The 18,789-nt window shown below is 46.4% G+C and overlaps 1 protein-coding gene across 1 annotated transcript in view; it reads left to right on the forward strand.

Annotated features, from left to right (window-relative positions):
* The first annotated feature begins 12,180 nt into the window (after positions 1-12,180).
* The window catches only part of P4HA1 (prolyl 4-hydroxylase subunit alpha 1), a 320,719-nt gene continuing 314,110 nt past the window's right edge, over positions 12,181-18,789 (forward strand). The window contains exon 1 of the mRNA XM_063961484.1: positions 12,181-12,312. The gene's annotated coding sequence lies outside the window, so the exon portion shown is untranslated. The remainder of the gene's footprint in view (positions 12,313-18,789) is intronic.

Here is an 18,789-nt window from a genome sequence, read left to right on the forward strand (position 1 = left end):
ATGTTACAGTCGGTCGAACGACTTATTACGATAACTGCTATTAATGGTATCCAAATTCCTAATGCTTTGATTACAAGTCATACTATGCCAATTAAGCTGCAAGTGGGAGTTTTGAACCAAGAACATATGGAGTTCCTTGTGATTCAGGAGATGTCTCACGATCTCGTCCTTGGTTTTCCCTGGCTCAAGCTTCACAACCCTCATGTCGACTGGAGGTCGACACAGATAATTTCTTGGAGTCCTTTCTGTCACTCGAATTGTCTTACTCCTGTCTTCCCACTTCGTGCATCGGCTAAGTCGGACGTAGAGTCTATTCCAGAGGCTTATCGGGAGTTTACAGATGTCTTCTCGGAACAGGCGGCCGATAAATTACCTCCGCATAGACCCTGGGATTGTCCTATTGAGCTTATTCCGGGGAAAATGCCACCTCGAGGTCGTACCTATCCTTTGTCAGTTCCTGAGACTCAAGCCATGTCAGAATATATCAAGTCTAATCTGCAGAAGGGATTCATCCGTCCCTCCACTTCCCCAGCGGGAGCAGGCTTCTTCTTTGTAAAGAAAAAAGATGGAGGCCTGAGGCCATGTATCGATTATCGTGGTCTAAATGAAGTCACCATTAAGAACAAGTATCCTCTGCCGCTCATCACAGAGCTTTTCGATAGAGTTCGTGGAGCTCGAGTCTTTACTAAGCTCGATTTAAGGGGAGCATCTAACCTAATACGTATCCGACAAGGGGACGAATGGAAGACGGCCTTCAATACTAGGGACGGGCATTATGAGTACCTGGTAATGCCGTTTGGCCTCAGCAACGCCCCCGCCGTCTTCCAGGGATTCATTAATGAAGTTTTCCGGGACATGTTGTACCTAAATGTGGTGGTATATTTGGACGACATCCTGATATTTTCGAAGAATCTCTCTGAGCACAGAATACAAGTTAAGGAAGTACTCCTTCGGTTGCGAGAGAACCATCTTTATGGCAAAATTTCCAAGTGCACCTTTGAGGTCCCATCTATTCCATTTCTGGGCTACATTATTTCAGGAACAGAGTTGCGTATGGATCCGGAGAAACTTTCTGCCATTCGGGACTGGACTCAGCCTCTTTCCCTGAAAGCAGTGCAACGATTTCTAGGATTCGCAAATTACTACCGGAAATTTATAAGGGGTTTCTCTACTATTGTGGCGCCTATTACTGCCCTAACCAAGAAAGGGGCTGACCCAAGCCTTTGGTCCTCTGAAGCAGTAGCAGCGTTCGCGCAGTTGAAGGCAGCCTTTATGACCGCTCCGGTACTTCAGCAGCCAGATTTCCTAAAACCATTCTTTCTGAAGGTTGATGCATAGGTGCATAGGTGCCGTACTTTCGCAGTACGCTCCAGATGGGAAGTTACATCCGTGTGGTTTCCATTCTCACAAGTTCTCCCCTGCTGAATTAAATGACACCATTGGAGACAAAGAGCTGCTGGCAATTAAATCTGCCTTAGAAGAATGGAGATATCTTTTGGAGGGTGCTAAACACTTAATTACGATTTTTACGGATCACAAGAATTTACTGTATCTCAAGACGGCCCAGTGCTTGAATCCCCGTCAAGCAAGATGGGCGCTCTTCTTTGCTAGATTTTCGTTTATCATTAAGTACCGGGCTGGAACTCTTAACACCAAGGCGGATGCCCTATCCCGTTCCGTAATGGCTTCGGATGAGGAGAATACCGTCGTAAAAGCATTGATCCTCAGTCCCGTCTCTATCTCTGCGGCTCCCACTGTGTTGGGTCCTCCTCCTGGAAGAATGTTTGTGCCAGCTAAATTTCGACCAAGATTGTTGCAGTGGGCTCACATTTCCAAGTTTTCTGGCCATCCGGGAGTTCAAAAGATGTGGGAATTTCTGCGAAGATCTTACTGGTGGGACACTATGAAGAAGGACGTCCAAGAGTATGTCAACTCGTGTCCTCAATGTGCTCAGCACAAAACTCTACGTCTGCCTCCTGCGGGATTGTTGCACCCACTGTCCATTCCTAAGAGGCCTTGGACTCATATCTCTATGGACTTTGTTACTGAACTACCTCTCTCTAAGGGTCATAACACAGTCTGGGTGATTATCGACCGATTCTCTAAGATGGCACATTTTGTTCCGTTGACCGGATTACCATCAGCTTCTAAGTTGGCTTTGTTATTTATTCGGGAGCACTTCCGCCTGCACGGGTTACCTCTGGAAATAGTCTCGGATCGAGGGGTACAGTTTACGGCAAGATTCTGGAGAGCCCTCTGCTCGGCTCTACAAACAAAACTCAAGTTTTCATCTGCTTATCATCCACAGACCAATGGGCAAACTGAACGCGTCAATCAAGATTTTGAAACTTTTCTCCGTGTTTACCTCTCTCCCTCACAAGACAATTGGGTGGAGTTGTTGCCTTGGGCCGAGTTCGCCCATAACCATCTATATCACTCTTCGACTGGTGAGTCTCCATGTTTTATTAATTACGGATTTCATCCCCAAGTTCCGGGATTACCCATTTATCCTCCAGAAGAAGTTCCTGCTGCAACCTCTACTCTACGACATTTCAGCAAAATCTGGAGTCGAGTTCATGCCAATCTCAAGAGAGTTTCCGGTCGCTATAAGTTCTTTGCGGATAGGAAGCGACGGGCAGCTCCTCAATACAAGGTTGGTGACAGGGTATGGCTCTCTACCCGCAATCTTCGTTTAAAGGTGCCCACTATGAAGTTCGCTCCAAGGTTCATCGGTCCTTATCCCGTGTTACAAGTCTTGAATCCGGTTGCCTGCAAATTGGGGTTGCCTTCCCTTCTCCGGATACCAAATGCCTTCCATGTCTCTCTTCTTCGCCCTCTTGTTTTGAACCGGTTTCATTCCAAGTCCCCAAGGCCAACCTCTGCAGAGGCTGAAGAGGGTACGGACTTCGAGATCAAAGCTATTCTTGATTCCCGCTATCTTCACAAGAATCTACAGTATTTGGTGGAATGGAAAGGTTTTGGTCCCGAGGAAAGGAGCTGGGTCAAAGCTACTGAAGTTTCGGCTCCCCGACTGGTGCGGATGTTCCATTCCAGACATCCAACAAAACTTGGAAAGTGTCCAGGGGCCACTCCTGGAGGAGGGGGTACTGTCACACACCAGAGGCGGCATTCGCCGCGCTTACCCCTGCGTATCTGCTGGTCGGTGTTGCGGCCTCTGCCTTCGGTGGGCCACGGGCTCCGGCGTCTGGTTGGCACGGCTACCGGCGGTTCTCCGGGGCATGGGCGCCGCCATGACACCCGGCATCACGTGGACGGGGGGCAGGTGACGTCATCAGATTGCTCCACCAATCCAGCGCTGGCGGGAGATTCAAAGTCAGACGCCGGACAGAGCTTCAGTGCCTGAGTATCGTCTTTCCCTGACGTAGATGCCAGTGCTCTTGTTCCCGGCAAGGATCCCTGCAGTCGTACCCCAGTGTCTCCGGCATTTCCAGCTGCCAGTTCACTGCTCCAGCTTCAGTGTATTCAGCGGCCGGTAATCTCTCTGCGTTCCAGTCATCCGTGCTCCTAGGAATCAGCGTCTCAAGTCTCCGTTCTCAAGTTCCATAATCCAACAGCGTCTAAAACCCCTGCACTTCAATTCCTCTCATCATCAGCGTCTCAAGTCTCCGTTCACAAGTTCTATAGATCCACAGCGTCAGAAACCCCTGCACTTCAATTCCTCACTTCATCAGCGTCTCAGTCTCCGTTCTCAAGTTCTACAAATCCACAACGTCAGAAACCCCTGCACTTCAAATCCTCACATCATCAGCGTCTCAGTCTCCGTTCACAAGTTCTACAGATCCACAGCGTCTAAAACCCCTGCACTTCAAATCCTCACATCATCAGCGTCTCAGTCTCCGTTCACAAGTTCTACAGATCCACAGCGTCTAAAACCCCTGCACTTCAATTCCTCACATCATTAGCATCTCAGTCTCCGTTCACAAGTTCTACAAATCCAAAGCATCTAAAACCCCTGCACTTCAGTTTCTCAAATCATCAGCGTCTCTGTCACCATTCACAAGTTCTTCAACCATCCATGCCAATAATCATCATTCATAAGTTCCACAGGTTATCAGTGACTTTTAAACATCACCCACAGTTTCTTCAATTACCAGCTTCCCCAATACTGCTCACTTAACCCTTCAGTGGGTCTGGACATTCCCTTCATTTATTCCTTTTGGCATTTGACTTTAAGTTGTTTTCTTTCGCAATAAAGCTCTTTCATATTTCATCAAACTCCACTGTCAGCGTCCTGTATGAGGAGATCCTGTATCAGACCCTCCCTTTTCCAACTCAGTTGTGGTTCCTCTTCCCAACCATCGGAAGAATCCCCGAGTTCACAACACCCTCAGTCTAGGCCAGTGACATCCTGTAGGTTCCTTGAGCGTTTATAACAAGGCATAAGCCTTGTATTCTCCAACTGCAGATCTGGATCTGATTGAATTAATTGCCAGTGTTTTTTGTCTGACCCTCTAATAGAGTCACTCACAGAATTGTAGCTATTAACCCATGGTATAATGGTATTCTGGTTCTTAACCTTTTGTGTATACAGTAATTGCTGTCGATCTAATGTCATAACCTTACTTTTGGCCTGATCTAACAGGGTGGGGCAATACGCTCTGTCCAAAAATTTCTTAGACATTTGATCAATCTATTTTGCAGCCAACTCTGGATCAGAGGTTAACCGTTTAGCTCACAAAAATTGTGAGTAGGGTAACCCACGTTTCAGGGGCAAAGGATGACAGCTTTTAAAGTGATGTAAATTGTTTCTATCCGTGGGCTTAGAAAATAACGAGGTAGTAATTTTCCTATTCACTATAGATAACTGCACATCAAGTAATTGGATTACATTAGACTCAATTTAATACGTTAATTTAATAGGGTGTTCTTTGGTGTTATGAGTGTCAATAATAGCCATAAATGACTCTTTAGAACCCTGCCAGATGACCAGCAGGTCATCAATGTACCTGCAATAGAATATGTTATTAGCTGTTTCCATATTCTCAAAAAATAGCCCCTCTTCCAGCCCAAACATTAAAATATTAGAGTACGATGGGGCCACACTGGACCCCATAGCACACCCTCGGCATTGTAAGTAATATTTGCCATCATATAGGAGATAATTCTTCAATAGCGTCATTTCCAGTAATTGGAGGCATAAAGAGATATCTGGCCCCCAATAATCTGGCTGAGCATGCAATAATTTATCAACTGCCACCATTCCCCCAGATTGGGGAATGACTGTATACAGGCTCTGCACATCAATTGTGCAGAGCAATTTATCAGCAGGCAGCATAGGTAATGCCTCACGACGTCTAACTAGGGTGCTGGTATCTAACAGATCTCTCAGCATCCTTTGAATAAATAGCTTGAAAATGTCTGCGCCGGGTGCCCGCATAGAAGGGATTCAATGAATACATGTATAGATGCAGCACTCCAGGCGACTCAATAATGAACAGGAAATGGCAGTATGTTAGCGACGTTAAAATGCTTTAAGCATTTTCATCAGACTTACAAACAATGAGAAAAACCCTCACCTAAATAGCAGTATCACCCCAGTGACTGGCGCCATGAATCCGGAAACGGGATTGCAGCCCACCCAGTGGTGCTGACATGGACCTCAATGACGTCATCAGTGTGTACATGTGTGTATATACATAGCCGATGTTTGCTGTCATGTTGCCTTGGTGATGGGAGCACTCTGATGACATCATCGGTGTCCACGTCAGCGCCACTGGGCGGGCTGCAATCCCGTTTCCGGATTCATGGCGCCAGTCACTAGGGTGATACTGCTATTTAGGTGAGGGTTTTTCTCATTGTTAGTAAGTCTGATGAAAATGCTTAAAGCATTGAACCCTCGCTAACATACTGTCGTTTCCTGTTCATTATTGAGTCGCCTGGAGTGCTGCATCTATACATGTATTCATTGAATCCCTTCTATGCGGGCACCCGGCGCAGAATATTCAGCTGATGGGAGAGCCAGTACTATCAAACCTTTATTACCTAGCCACACCAGCGGCAGACGGTGAGGCTAATTTACAAGGCTCCCCAGCGTTATCTTTGTTATAAATCAGGCATTCATCTACCAGTGGATACTCAGTACAATGGTGTCTTAAAGAGCTCCATAGCTTTTCTTCATAGCTGGTGGTTATTTAAACTTGCACTTGTACTTTTTTTTTCTTATATGCACCTTAAAGCAACAGTCACTTTCATCTGGAATCAATAGGATTAAGTGCACAGTACAATATGACAGCTCCTAATTCTTCAGAGGAGAGCACAAGTGGCTTTATGCCTAGAGCAGAGGTTCCCAAACTGTGTGCCGTGGCTCCCTGGGGTGCCTCGGGACACTTGCAGGGGTGCCCTGGGTTGGTGGTCCAGGACCAATTCAAATTATTCATGGTCAATATAATAGGCAAAACCAGTGCTGGTGGCTGCCAGTCATAAAATATGTGGCCAAACAGAAGCAAATCTTGTCCCTCACCACACAACTGACCCTAAGTATGACATATAAACGCGATCTACTTAATGTAATATTTCTTTCTAAATTTCTCAATAAGAAATTTTTGGCCTAGGGGTGCCGTGAAAAAAAATTCTGATATTCTAGGGCGCCGTGATTCAAAAAAGTTTGGAAACCACTGGCCTAGAGTAAGCCCGTTGGGTATTCTACATATGTATTCAGAGTCGGAAGCGGAGGGAATCCTCTATAATGCAGTGTTGGAAGATCAGGTAGAAGCCTGCTCACTGGAAAGCGTTTAACGTAATCTACTTAAATATAAACGCAAGGAGACAGACTTCTACTACCACTGCCTGTCACTAAGTGACTACTACCGGTCGAAAAAGATACCCCGGGGGCTCAGGATGACAAATTCACCCACTATAGGACAGCATGATCCAATCTTCTACAGAAAATGGGTTGGAATTATGAACAGGTGCTCGATGGACCTTATGCTGCTGATAATAGAACAGAGCACAAAATAAATTAATCTTCTGAAAAAAAAAAAATATCAGCGTTTGAGGCCATTCATAAGGTTGCATTAAAAGTAAATACAGCAAATAATTGGTACGAAAAACTAAGTAACCTGTTGCAAGTCTACAAGAGAGATATTAAATTTAAAGCTGATAAAAAAGCGAAAGTGGATCAAGACTACGATAATAATAATGTTTATCTTTGGAATGATAACCAGCGAAGGAATTTGAATAAAAAAACTTTCCTTCCGTCATCGCTTGGACAAACGACATAACCAAGAATCCTCAAATGAGTATACATCAACGGCCAGTGAGTCAGATTCTTATGCTCAGTCATCCCAAGCGAGGGGCCCTTTAGGGGTGACCACCAGGACCAAAGAGCGAAGCGACCGAGATGGGGAGCGTACACCAGACGCAGGAAGCAGTGGAGGAGGCAAAAGCAGAGGCAGGGCTACAAAACCGCCGAAAGGGAGGAAAGACCAGTAATTAATTTGTTGGACTATGAGCTTAATGAAACGGAACAACAAGTCCTATCTAAGGGACTGTCTTTTGTCCCGATGTCAAAGCCACAACCATTGCAGTGGAAAGTTGAAAAGTACAAGCGCAATAGAATGCTTAAATTGAAGGAACACTTTGCTAAGCAAACACCTGTACTTACTCCTGTTGCCGTGGAACCTTCGGTTAAGTTACCAGAAAAATTAAATAAATTGTTACCAAAGCCGACATTCGACCCACAGTCAAACAACGCTTCTATCCACATGTTTATGCGTTTGGTTGAGCAGGACTGTGACCAGTTGGTTAACCAACCCACCTTGGTCCGTGACAACCTTACTGAAGGCCAGAGAGAAGTATTGGCTAAGTTGGCAGCTAATAAAGACCTTGTCTTTAGATCTGTAGTTAAAGGGGGTGCCCTTGTGAACCAGAATTTGAAGGCCTACAAGGAAGAAATTTAATCTCAATTGAGTGATAGTGTTACTTATTGCCGTTTGACAAGTGACCCTACAGGTCAATTTATTAAAGAACTCACTGAATGCCTAGATATTGCAATCTCCTCTGGGTTGATCCCGATGCATCTGAGAGATGCACTTATTCCATCACACCCTGTAGTACCATTACTTTACACTACACCCAAAATACACAAAAGGTTGAACAAACCTCCTGGCCGACCCATCATATCGGCCAGGGGATCTTTGTTTCAACCTGTGGACATCTTTTTAGATGAAATTTTCCAGCCATGTATTCACAGGATGCCGAGATATCTGTTAGATACCAGCACCCTATTAAGACGTCGTGAGGCATTACCTATACTGCCTGCTGATACATTGCTCTGCACGATTGATGTGCAGAGCCTCTATACAGTCATTCCCCATTCTGGGGGAATGGCGGCAGTTGATACATTTTTGCATGCTCAACCAGATTATGGGGGTCCAGATATCTCTTTATGCCTCCAATTATTGGAAATTACACTATTGAAGAATTATTTCCTATATGATGGAAAATATTACTTACAATGCCGAGGGTGTGCCATGGGGTCCAGTAATATTTTAATGTTTGGGTGGAAGAGGAGCTATTTTTTGAGAATATGGAAACAGCTAATAACATTATATTCTATTGCTGGTACATTGATGACCTGCAGGTCATCTGGCAGGGTTCCAAAGAGTCATTGATGGCTATCATTGACGCTCATAACACCAAAGAACACCCTATTAAATTAACGTATTCAATTGGGTCTAATGTAATAAAATTCCTTGATGTACAGTTACCTATAGTGAATAGGAAAATTACTACCTCGTTATTTTCTAAGCCCACGGATAGAAACAATTTACTTCACTTTAAAAGCTGTCATCCTTTGCCCCTGAAACGTGGGTTACCCTACTCACAATTTCTGCGAGCTAAATGGATAACCTCTGATCCAGAGTTAGCTGCAAATCAGATTGATCAAATGTCTAAGAAATTTTTGGACAGAGGGTATTACCCCACCCTGTTAGATCAGGCCAAAAGTAAGGTTATGACATTAGATCGACAGCAATTACTGTATACACAAAAGGTTAAGAACCAGAATACTGTTATACCATGGGTTAATAGCTACAATTCTGTGAGTGACTCTATTAGAGGGTCAGACAAAAAACACTGGCAATTAATTCAATTAGATCCAGATCTGCAGTTGGAGAATACAAGGCTTATGCCTTGTTATAAACGCTCAAGGAACCTACGGGATATATTAGTTAAACCTGATATCTATGACCCAGCACAACAGCCCTCCATATTTGGGGTAAGAAAGGGTTGCTATAAGTGTACCTGTACGACCTGCCAATATCTTATATCAGGAGGAACGTTCCAGCATCCACATACTGGCAAAACCTATCATATTAGTTATCGGCTTACGTGTAGCTCACGTTGATATGTCCCTGTGGGCTGTCATACATAGGTAAAATGGAGAGGGCTTTTAAGGAACGTATGACAGCCCACAGGTCAGCTATTAAAGCAGCAATTGCCTCTGGTAAGAGTGATCAACCAGTGGCACATCACTTTTCGGCCGCTCGCCATTCACTCACTTCCCTGAGATATCGGATGATTGATCAGGAACAGCCCTCCCTTAGAGGGGGTAATAGAGGACTGAAGTTATTGCAGATGGAGACGCGATTGGATACAGTGTCGCCGCGGGGTCTGAATGAGCACCTAGGCCTACATTGCCTGGTATAAATGTGTCCCATATTTGCAGATATGTAGCCTTTTAATGGGTGGTATTCATGTGACCGCCGGTCAGCTGACCGACAGTCACATGACCTCCTCCATGAGCCCGACGGCTCACTATCCCGATGGTCGGCATGCCGACCAAAAGGGACTATTTCCACTCGTGGGTGTCCACGACACCCATAGAGTGGGAATAGAACCCGTGGCGACCGCAGGTAGCCACCGAGCCCGCAAGGCCAGTACTACACCCCCTTTTAATGTGCGCTTTTTAATTATATATTTACTTTTTATATGTAAAAGTGATATTTAAGGTGTGCTTATGTGTGTTTCTCCTACAGTGTGTGGTTACCAGTATTGTATATAGCCAATGTTTGTTGTCATGTTGCCTTGGTGATGAGAGCACACTGATGATGTCATCGACGTCTACATCAGCGCCACTGGGTGGGCTGCAATCCCGTTTCCGGATTCATGGCGCCAGTCACTGGGGTGATACTGCTATGTAGGCGAGTGTTTTTCTCATTGTTTGTAAGTCTGATGAAAATGCGTAAAACATTGAAACCTCGCTAACATACTGTCGTTTCCTATTCATATATATATATATACCAGGAAAGGACGAGGCGGCACTCAGAGGCTTCAAATTCAAAGATATAATTGTGCAAAAAGTGGCATCAACGTTTCGGGAACCTATTCCCCTTCTTCAGGATAGCAACAGTGATAAACAAGCATGTTTAAATACATCTGGAATCACTTACCCCCCGGAAACATGCAGTCACTCGCATCAGCGTCTCCAAACGGCCGCATCACCTGTGCTTCCGCACGGCTCCCCTGGGCGCCTCAGCGATACCGGAAGTGACGTCGTGGAAGCCAGCCGCGCGGCCATGGCAACGCTGTTGCTGTGAAACCATAATAACAAACAGTTACTGGTGAAACAAAATGTCATAAGATGACCTTAAGGGTCAATGATAATACAGTACATACTTCTAAAGTGCTAAGTGCATATAAACAACTCATTAAGACACATAGTGAGTGTGTGCAGATATACACAATAAAACAAATAAAAAATAATCATGTTGATGAAGCAATCATATATCACATATATGGTTACCACAACACACCGTAATATTCTATCAAGCATGTGCAACATATATCGGAAACTGTACAACCGAGCTCCAGACTAGTTTTCAATGATCTAAAATACCCCTATAGGTGTGCACTCCCTCTTAGAATACTCATTGCGCCCTAACTCATGACACTGCAGAATGTTTGGCAGATGGGGGATTTTTAGATCAATATTGGATATTAATTAGATGAATTTTGGGTAATTAAATACAATTAAATTAAATTAATCAACCCCAAATTTTCATTCAACCCCCCTGGTTTCAAAGTGTTCATCCTGTAGATCCACATGGATTCCAATTGCAAAAGTTTTTTTACCCCTGTCGCCTCCTCGTGTCGACTCAGGGACATGGTCGCTAATGCGATGTTTAAATATGGCCATACTATGCCTGTATGCCACAAAATGTTTGGCGACAGGTTGGTCACCGCTGCACGAGGCCAGAGTGTTTCTGATGGCCTGCCTGTGCTGGGCCATTCTGATTTTAAATTGACACTCTGTCTTGCCAATATAATAGCGCCCACAGGGGCACATTATGGCATATATGACAAACTTCGAACTGCAAGTGAGAGGCCACCTGATTTTAAAATTTCTACCCAAAAAGGGATGAGCTATAGTGGTCTCTGGTGACATGTGAGAACATGTCGTGCAGCCGGTGCACTTAAAACATCCATTACGTCTGGAAAGAAAATGCGTGGGGTTTACTTTAAATCTGGCCATATCAGTTTTAACCAAGATGTCTTTAATGCTTTTCCCTTTTGTATAGCTAGGCATGATGCGTTTGTCATGTAGCATTTTAAGGTCGGGGTCCGATGTCACTATTGGCCAGAGCTGTCTGATTTGCTGTTGTGTCTGTTTACTCTCTACATCATACTCGCACACCCAGGGAATGATTTTGGACATATCTTTTGTATGAGTTGGCTTCACCAAGGTGGTATTGTATGAAGCCAATGCTTTTTTGCGGGCCGATTGCACCAATGCCCGGGGGTAACCTCTTGCTAAAAATCTATTTTCCATTTCATCCAGCTGAGTTGATATAATAACATCGCTGTTATTGGCCCTACATACTCTGAGAAACTGCGAGTATGGAAGACCCCTGATGGTGGGAGCCGGGTGGAAACTGACGTATCGCAGTATTGTATTGCGATCAGTGGTTTTTTTATATAGGCATGTGTCAATCTTGCCATCCTGTAATTTAATTAGGATGTCCAAGAAACAGATTTCCACTCGGCTACCATTCATCGTTAGCTTAGCTGGACTGTCAGACTGATTGTGGGTTTCAATCAATTGACACAAATTTTGCAATTCGCCATGCCAGAAAATCAATGTAGCGATAATAAATAAAAAGTCTATTCGCAATCGCCTTATTGGCAAAGAATAATTCACGCTCTGTTTCCCACATAAAGGCATTAGCGAACGAGGCTGGCCTCCGCGACGTCACTTCCGGTATCGCCAAGCCGCCCGGGGGAGCCGGGCAGAAGCACAGGTGACACGGCCGTTTGGAGACGCTGATGCGAGTGACTGCATGTTTCCGGGGGGTAAGTGATTCCAGATCTATTTAAACACGCTTGTTTATCACTGTTGCTATCCTGAAGAAGGGGAATAGGTTCCCGAAACGTTGATGCCACTTTTTGCACAATTATATCTTTGAATTTGAAGCCTCTGAGTGCTGCCTCGTCCTTTCCTGGTATTTACAGCGGGGAGTTTCTCTGCTGGGGAGGGCACCTGAGCAGCATCAGTCCAGCCTTGGATTTTGCAGCGTGCCGAAGCAGTTGCATGTATGTATATATATATATATATATATATATATATATATATATATATATTTATGTTTACATACAGAAAGGGGCGTATCTACCCATTGGCCAGGATGGCACTCACCAGGGGCGCCAGCCGAGCAGGGGGTGGAATCCCTTAAGCCATAGTGTCTGGCAATACCTGCTGTGCCGAGCTGGCTATGCATTGCTTGGGATGGAGGGAGGAGGATCGCTCAGTAGGCAGGAGCTGGCGCCGGTGTCCGGCACCGCAATGCACTACAGGGAAGAAACTGAAAATAAACTACAACTCCCAGCAACCTTTGCTGTCGGGAGCTCCCGGAGCTGTCGTTTTTTTTTTTCCAGTTTCTTCACGTAGTTTGGTGCAGTGCCGGACACCGATGCCAGCTCCTGCCTTCAGAGCGATCCTCCGCCCTTCATCCCAGGCAGCTCGGCACAGCAGGTATTGCCAGACACTACGGCTATCTGCTTGGCTGTTGTGGGGTGGGGACTAGGGCTATGTGCTGTATGGGGAGTCTATATATGTGCTGGGAGTGGGGGAGACAACTACTATGTGCTAAGGGCAGACTACAGCTATGTGCTGGGAGGGGGATGGGGACTATGGCTATGTGCTGGGAGTGGGATGGGGACTATGGCTATGTGCTGGGAGTGGGATGGGGACTATGGCTATGTGCTGGGAGTGGGATGGGGACTATGGCTATGTGCTTGTGGAGGTAACGGGATGTGTGCAGGGAAGGGGACTATGGCTATCTATGTTGGCAGGGAACAATTGTTACGTGATGGGAGGGGGGTGGGGACTACTGTATGACTGTATTGGGAGAGGTGGAGACTACGGCTATGTGCTGGGGGGACTACGGTTATTACTTGGGGAGGTGGGGGCAATGGCTATTTACTGGAAGGGGACTATGGCTATGTGCTGGGAGGGGGATGGCGACAATGACTATATGACTGTGGGGGTATATCTGGCACTGTTGGTGCATATCTAGCACCGTGGGGGTATACCTGGCACTGTGGGGGCATGTGTGTATCTGGCATTGTGAGGGCATATATGTATCTGGCACTGTGGGGGCATATGTGTATCTGGCACTATTGGGGGCATAAGTGTATTTGTCACTGCAGTATTGGGATCATATGTGTATCATGCCCTCATTTTCATTGGCCATGCCCCATGTGGCATGTGACACACCCATTTTTTGGGCATGCACTAACATTTTTTTCTACTTGCACCACTGGGTAGTGCGGTGCACTGCACTTCTATGCACTACTATTTGATTATACTACCTGGCCTTGGGTGGCATTGCGTCCTCAGCCAGGCCAGGCACTGCTAATGTCTCCTCAGTGTTTTAAGAATTACTGTGTTGGCATAATGTGTAAAGGGAACTGCTACTGTGTGGGGATGATGTGTATAAGGGTTACTACTGTGTAGCGTAATTTGAAATGGGGGAACTGTTGTATAGTCATGCCCCTTTCCCACAAGATCATGTCCCTTTTTTGCACATGCACCTTCCCTATTTCTCATACGTCCTAGAGGATGCTGGGGTCTACTTCAGTACCATGGGGTATAGACGGTTCCGCAGGAGCCATGGGCACTTTAAGATTTTTCCAGAGTGTGAACTGGCTCCTCCCTCTATGCCCCTCCTCCAGACCTCAGTTTAGAAAATGTGCCCAGGCAGACTGGTCGCACTCCAGCGGAGCTCTACTGAGTTTCACTGAAAGACTTTATGTTAGGTTTTTTTATTTTCAGGGAGACTGCTGGCAACAGTCTCCCTGCTTCGTGGGACTTAGGGGAAAGAAGTAGGAACCAACTTCCTAAAGAGTTTCATGGCTCTGCTTCATGCTGACAGGACACCATTAGCTCCTGAAGGGTACTGAACACTAGCTGCGGCTATGCGCTCACTGCCACAGCACGCAGTCACCCCCCTAACAGAGCCATAAGTCAGAAGACGCGTGAGTATTAGAATCGGAGATCTGCAAGAGGGACCTCCGGTCATCGTGACGGCTCAAGGTACCGCGCAACGAGTGGGAATGCTGCGCGGTCATGCTACCCATACACAGCGCACAGTAGGGTGCAGGGCACGGGGGGGGGGGGGGGGGGGTGCCCTGGGAGGCAGCATGAAAACCTACTCTAACTGGCAATATATAGCATATTGGGCCGTGGCACAAGCCTACACCCCCGCCAGTATAAATATTTCAGTGAAAAAGTCTGAGGGGAAACGCGCCATTACAGGGGGCGGGGCTTCCTCCTCAGTCAGCCAGCACACTGCTCAGCGCCATTTTCTCCAAGCAAGCTGCAGGGGAAGAAAACGCTGGTCCTCCTCCACTTCTGAACCAAGTATCAGGGGGAAAATAAGGGGGGGGCACAGTGTAAATTGGTGCTGTATTGTAAATTTGACATTATAAAAGCGCTACAGGTCTCTGTGGACATTTTATATTACTCAGGGATTTTATCACTAGCGCTGAGTTGTGAACTGGCAAATCTTCTCTGTGTCCCTCTGACAGATTTTACTGTGGGTCTGTCCCCTATAAGCCCCGGTGTGACTGTGGTGTGTTTGTGCACGTGTGTGACATGTCTGAGGCAGGGAGCTTTTCCCCTGAGGGAGCCATTTTAGGGACACAGAGTTGGAATGTGGTGGCGCTGCCGGCACACCACAAGCCTGAATGGGTGAAAGAATTACGTGATAGTGTGAATCATATCAGTAAGAGATTGGATAAGTCTGAGTCTCATGCAGGAACCTAGTTCTGCCTTTTCATCCACAGGGGACCCCTCTGGGTCACATAAAAGGTCATTTGCACAAGTAGTACAAACTGATACCGACACGGACTCTGATTCCTGTGTCGACACTAGTGATTCCAGGGGAATAGATCCAAAATTAGCGAAAAACATTCAGTACATGATTGTTGCTATAAAGGAGGTCTTAGAAGTTATGGAGCCCCCTCCTTTACCTCAGGAGAAGGCTTACTTTTATAAAGAAAAGAAGATTAACGTAACTTTTCCTCCATCTCATGAGCTGAACACTCTCTTTGAGGGAGTGTGGGTTAACCCTGAAAAGAAATGTCAGATTCCCAAAAGAATTCAGGTAGCTTATCCTTTCCCGGTAGAGGACAGGAAAAGGTGGGAGCCCCCACCCCCCCTGTTTTAGACAGTGCCCTGTCATGATTAACAAAGATGGTGATTCTCCCTGCGCCTGGGACGGCTTCCCTAAAGGAGCCGGCAGACCGCAAGTTAGAGACTACGTTAAAATCTATTTATGTGGCCAATGGGACACTACTCAGGCCTACCATTGCCTGTGCGTGGGTGAGTAGTGCCGAGATTCTCCTAACGTTGGGTCATATCAAAGACGCTGCTGCGTATATTCTAGAAGCCATGAAAGATATTGGGCTCTTGGGATCAAAAGCCGCTACCATGGCTGTTTCAGCAAGGAGGGCGTTGTGGATTCCCCAACGGAATGCTGACGCAGATTCCAAAAGGAATATGGAGGCTCTCCCGTATAAAGGTGAGGCCTTGTTTGAAGATGGGCTGGATGCTTTAGTTTCTGCGGCTACCGCAGGTAAGTCGACATTCTTGCCTTATGCTCCTGCGCCGGCGAAAAAGACACATCACTCTCAGATGCAGTCCTTTCGGCCCAATAAATACAAAAAGGGAAAAGGTTTCCCTTTCTTTGCGGGTAGAGGAAGGGGAAAAGGAAAAAAGTCTGCAGCGTCTCCAGGATCGCAGGAGCAGAAATCAACCCCCGCTTCTGCCAAATCTTCAGCATGACCCTGGGGCTCCCTTGCGGGAGTCCGCTCAGGTGGGGGCACGTCTGAAACTTTTCAGTCAGATTTGGGTTCAATCTGGCCTGGACCCGAGGATCTTACAAATTGTGTCTCACGGGTACAGACTGGAGTTTCAAGACGTTCCCCCGTGCCGATTTTTCAAATCGCCCTTACCAGCTTCTTTCCCAGACAGGGAAGTAGTAGCCGCAGCAATACAAAAATTATGTCAGGATCAAGTCATTGTCCTGTTTCCCTTGTCACAACAAGGGGAAGGGTTTTATTCAAGCCTCTTTGTAGTTCCGAAGCCGGACGGCTCGGTCAGACCGATTCTAAACCAGAAAAATCGGAATCTCTACCTGCAAAGGTTCAAGTTCAAGATGGAATCTCTGAGGGCAGTGATTTCCAGTCTGGAGGAAGGGGATTTCATGGTGTCAGTGGATATAAAGGATGCCTACTTACATGTTCCCATTTATCCTACACATCAAGCTTATCTGAGATTCGCAATACAGGAGTGTCATTACCAATTTCAGATGTTGCCATTTGGACTCGGCACCGAGGGTGTTCACCAAGGTGAGGTCGGAGATGATGGTCCTCCTTCGACAGAAAGGAGTCAATATAATTCCTTACCTGGACGATCTCCTGATAAAAGCGAGGTCCAGGGAAAAGTTGGTGCAGAACATTGCACTCTCCCTGACAGTACTGCAACAACACGGTTGGATCATAAATTTTCCGAAGTCACAGTTGGAACCGACGACAAGATTGTCCTTTCTGGGGATGATACTGGACACAGAAGTACAGAGGGTATTTCTTCCAGTAGAAAAGGCTCTGGAAATCCAGAGAATGGTCAAACAAATTCTGAAACTAACAAGAGTGTAGATTCATCAATGCATTCAGTTGTTGGGAAAGATGGTAGCGTCCTACGAGGCCATACAGTTTGGCCGATTCCATGCCAGAGTATTCCAGTGGGACCTGTTGGACAAGTGGTCCGGATCTCACCTACACATGTACCGGAAGATAATCCTGTCATCCAAAGACAGAATTTCGCTCCTGTGGTGGCTACACAGTTCTCACCTACTAGAGGGACGCAGGTTCGGGATTCAGTACTGGGTCCTAGTTACCACGGATGCAAGTCTCCGAGGCTGGGCTGCAGTCACACAGGGAGAAAGCTTCCAAGGAAGATGGTCAAGTCAGGAAACCTGTCTTCACATAAACGTTCTGGAGTTGAGAGCCATTTACAACGGCCTTCTACAAGCGGGGCATCTTCTTCAAGATCAACCCGTACAGATCCAGTCGGACAATGTAAAAGCAGTCGCGTACATAAACCGTCAGGGCGGAACGAAAAGCAGAGCGGCGATGGCAGAGGTGACAAAGATCCTCCTCTGGGCAGAAAGACATGCAAGAGCTCTGTCGGCAATTTTCATTCCGGGAGTGGACAACTGGGAAGCAGTCTTCCTCAGCAGACACGATCTCCATCCAGGAGAATGGGGCTTCCACCAAGAAGTCTTCGCAGAGGTGTCAGGTCTTTGGGGAGTTCCTCAAGTAGGCATGATGGTATCTCGTCTCAACAAGAAGCTTCAGAGATATTGTTCCAGGTCGAGAGACCCTCAAGCAATAGCAGTGGATGCACTGGTAACCCAGTGGGTGTTTCGGTCGGTGTATGTCTTTCCTCCACTTCCACTAATACCAAAAGTGCTCAAGTTCATAAGAAGAACAAGGGTTCGAGCGATCCTCATTGTCCCAGACTGGCCAAGCAGAGCTTGGTATCTAGATCTTCAGGAGTTGCTCATAGAAGATCCTCGGCCTCTTCCTCTTCACAAGGACCTGCTGCAGCAGGGGCCGTGCGTGTATCAAGACTTACCGCGGCTACGTTTGACGGCTTGGCTGTTGAGTGCCGGATCCTAGCCCAAAAGGGTATTCCCAAAGAAGTAATTCCCACTCTGATTCAGGCCAGGAAAGGAGTAACGTCTAAACATTACCACCGTATTTGGAGAAAATATGTGTCTTGGTGTGAATCCAAGAAGGCTCCTACCAAAGAGTTTCAGTTAGGACGTTTTCTCCATTTTCTGCAGGCAGATGTGGATGCGGGCCTAAGATTGGGTTCAATCAAGGTCCAGATTTCGGCCTTGTCCGTTTTCTTTCAGAAACAATTGGCCTCCATTCCAGAAGTTCAGACGTTCGTGAAAGGGGTTCTGCACATCCAACCTCCATTTGTGCCTCCAGTGGCACCATGGGATCGTAATGTGTTGTTGCAGTTCCTTCAATCGGAATGGTTTGAACCACTACAGGAGATAGAGTTGAAGTTTCTCACTTGGAAAGTGGTCATGCTGTTGGCCTTGGGATCCGCAAGGAGGGTGTCTGAGTTAGGGGCCTTGTCTAACAAGAGTCCTTACTTGATCTTCCATGAAGATAGGGCTGAGTTAAGAACTTGTCAGCAATTTCTTCCGAAGGTGGTTTCTTCTTTCCATATAAACCAGCCTATTGTGGTGC

The sequence above is a fragment of the Pseudophryne corroboree genome, chromosome 3 (assembly GCF_028390025.1).
Source record: "Pseudophryne corroboree isolate aPseCor3 chromosome 3, aPseCor3.hap2, whole genome shotgun sequence".
In the NCBI taxonomy this organism is placed as follows: Eukaryota; Metazoa; Chordata; class Amphibia; order Anura; family Myobatrachidae; genus Pseudophryne; species Pseudophryne corroboree.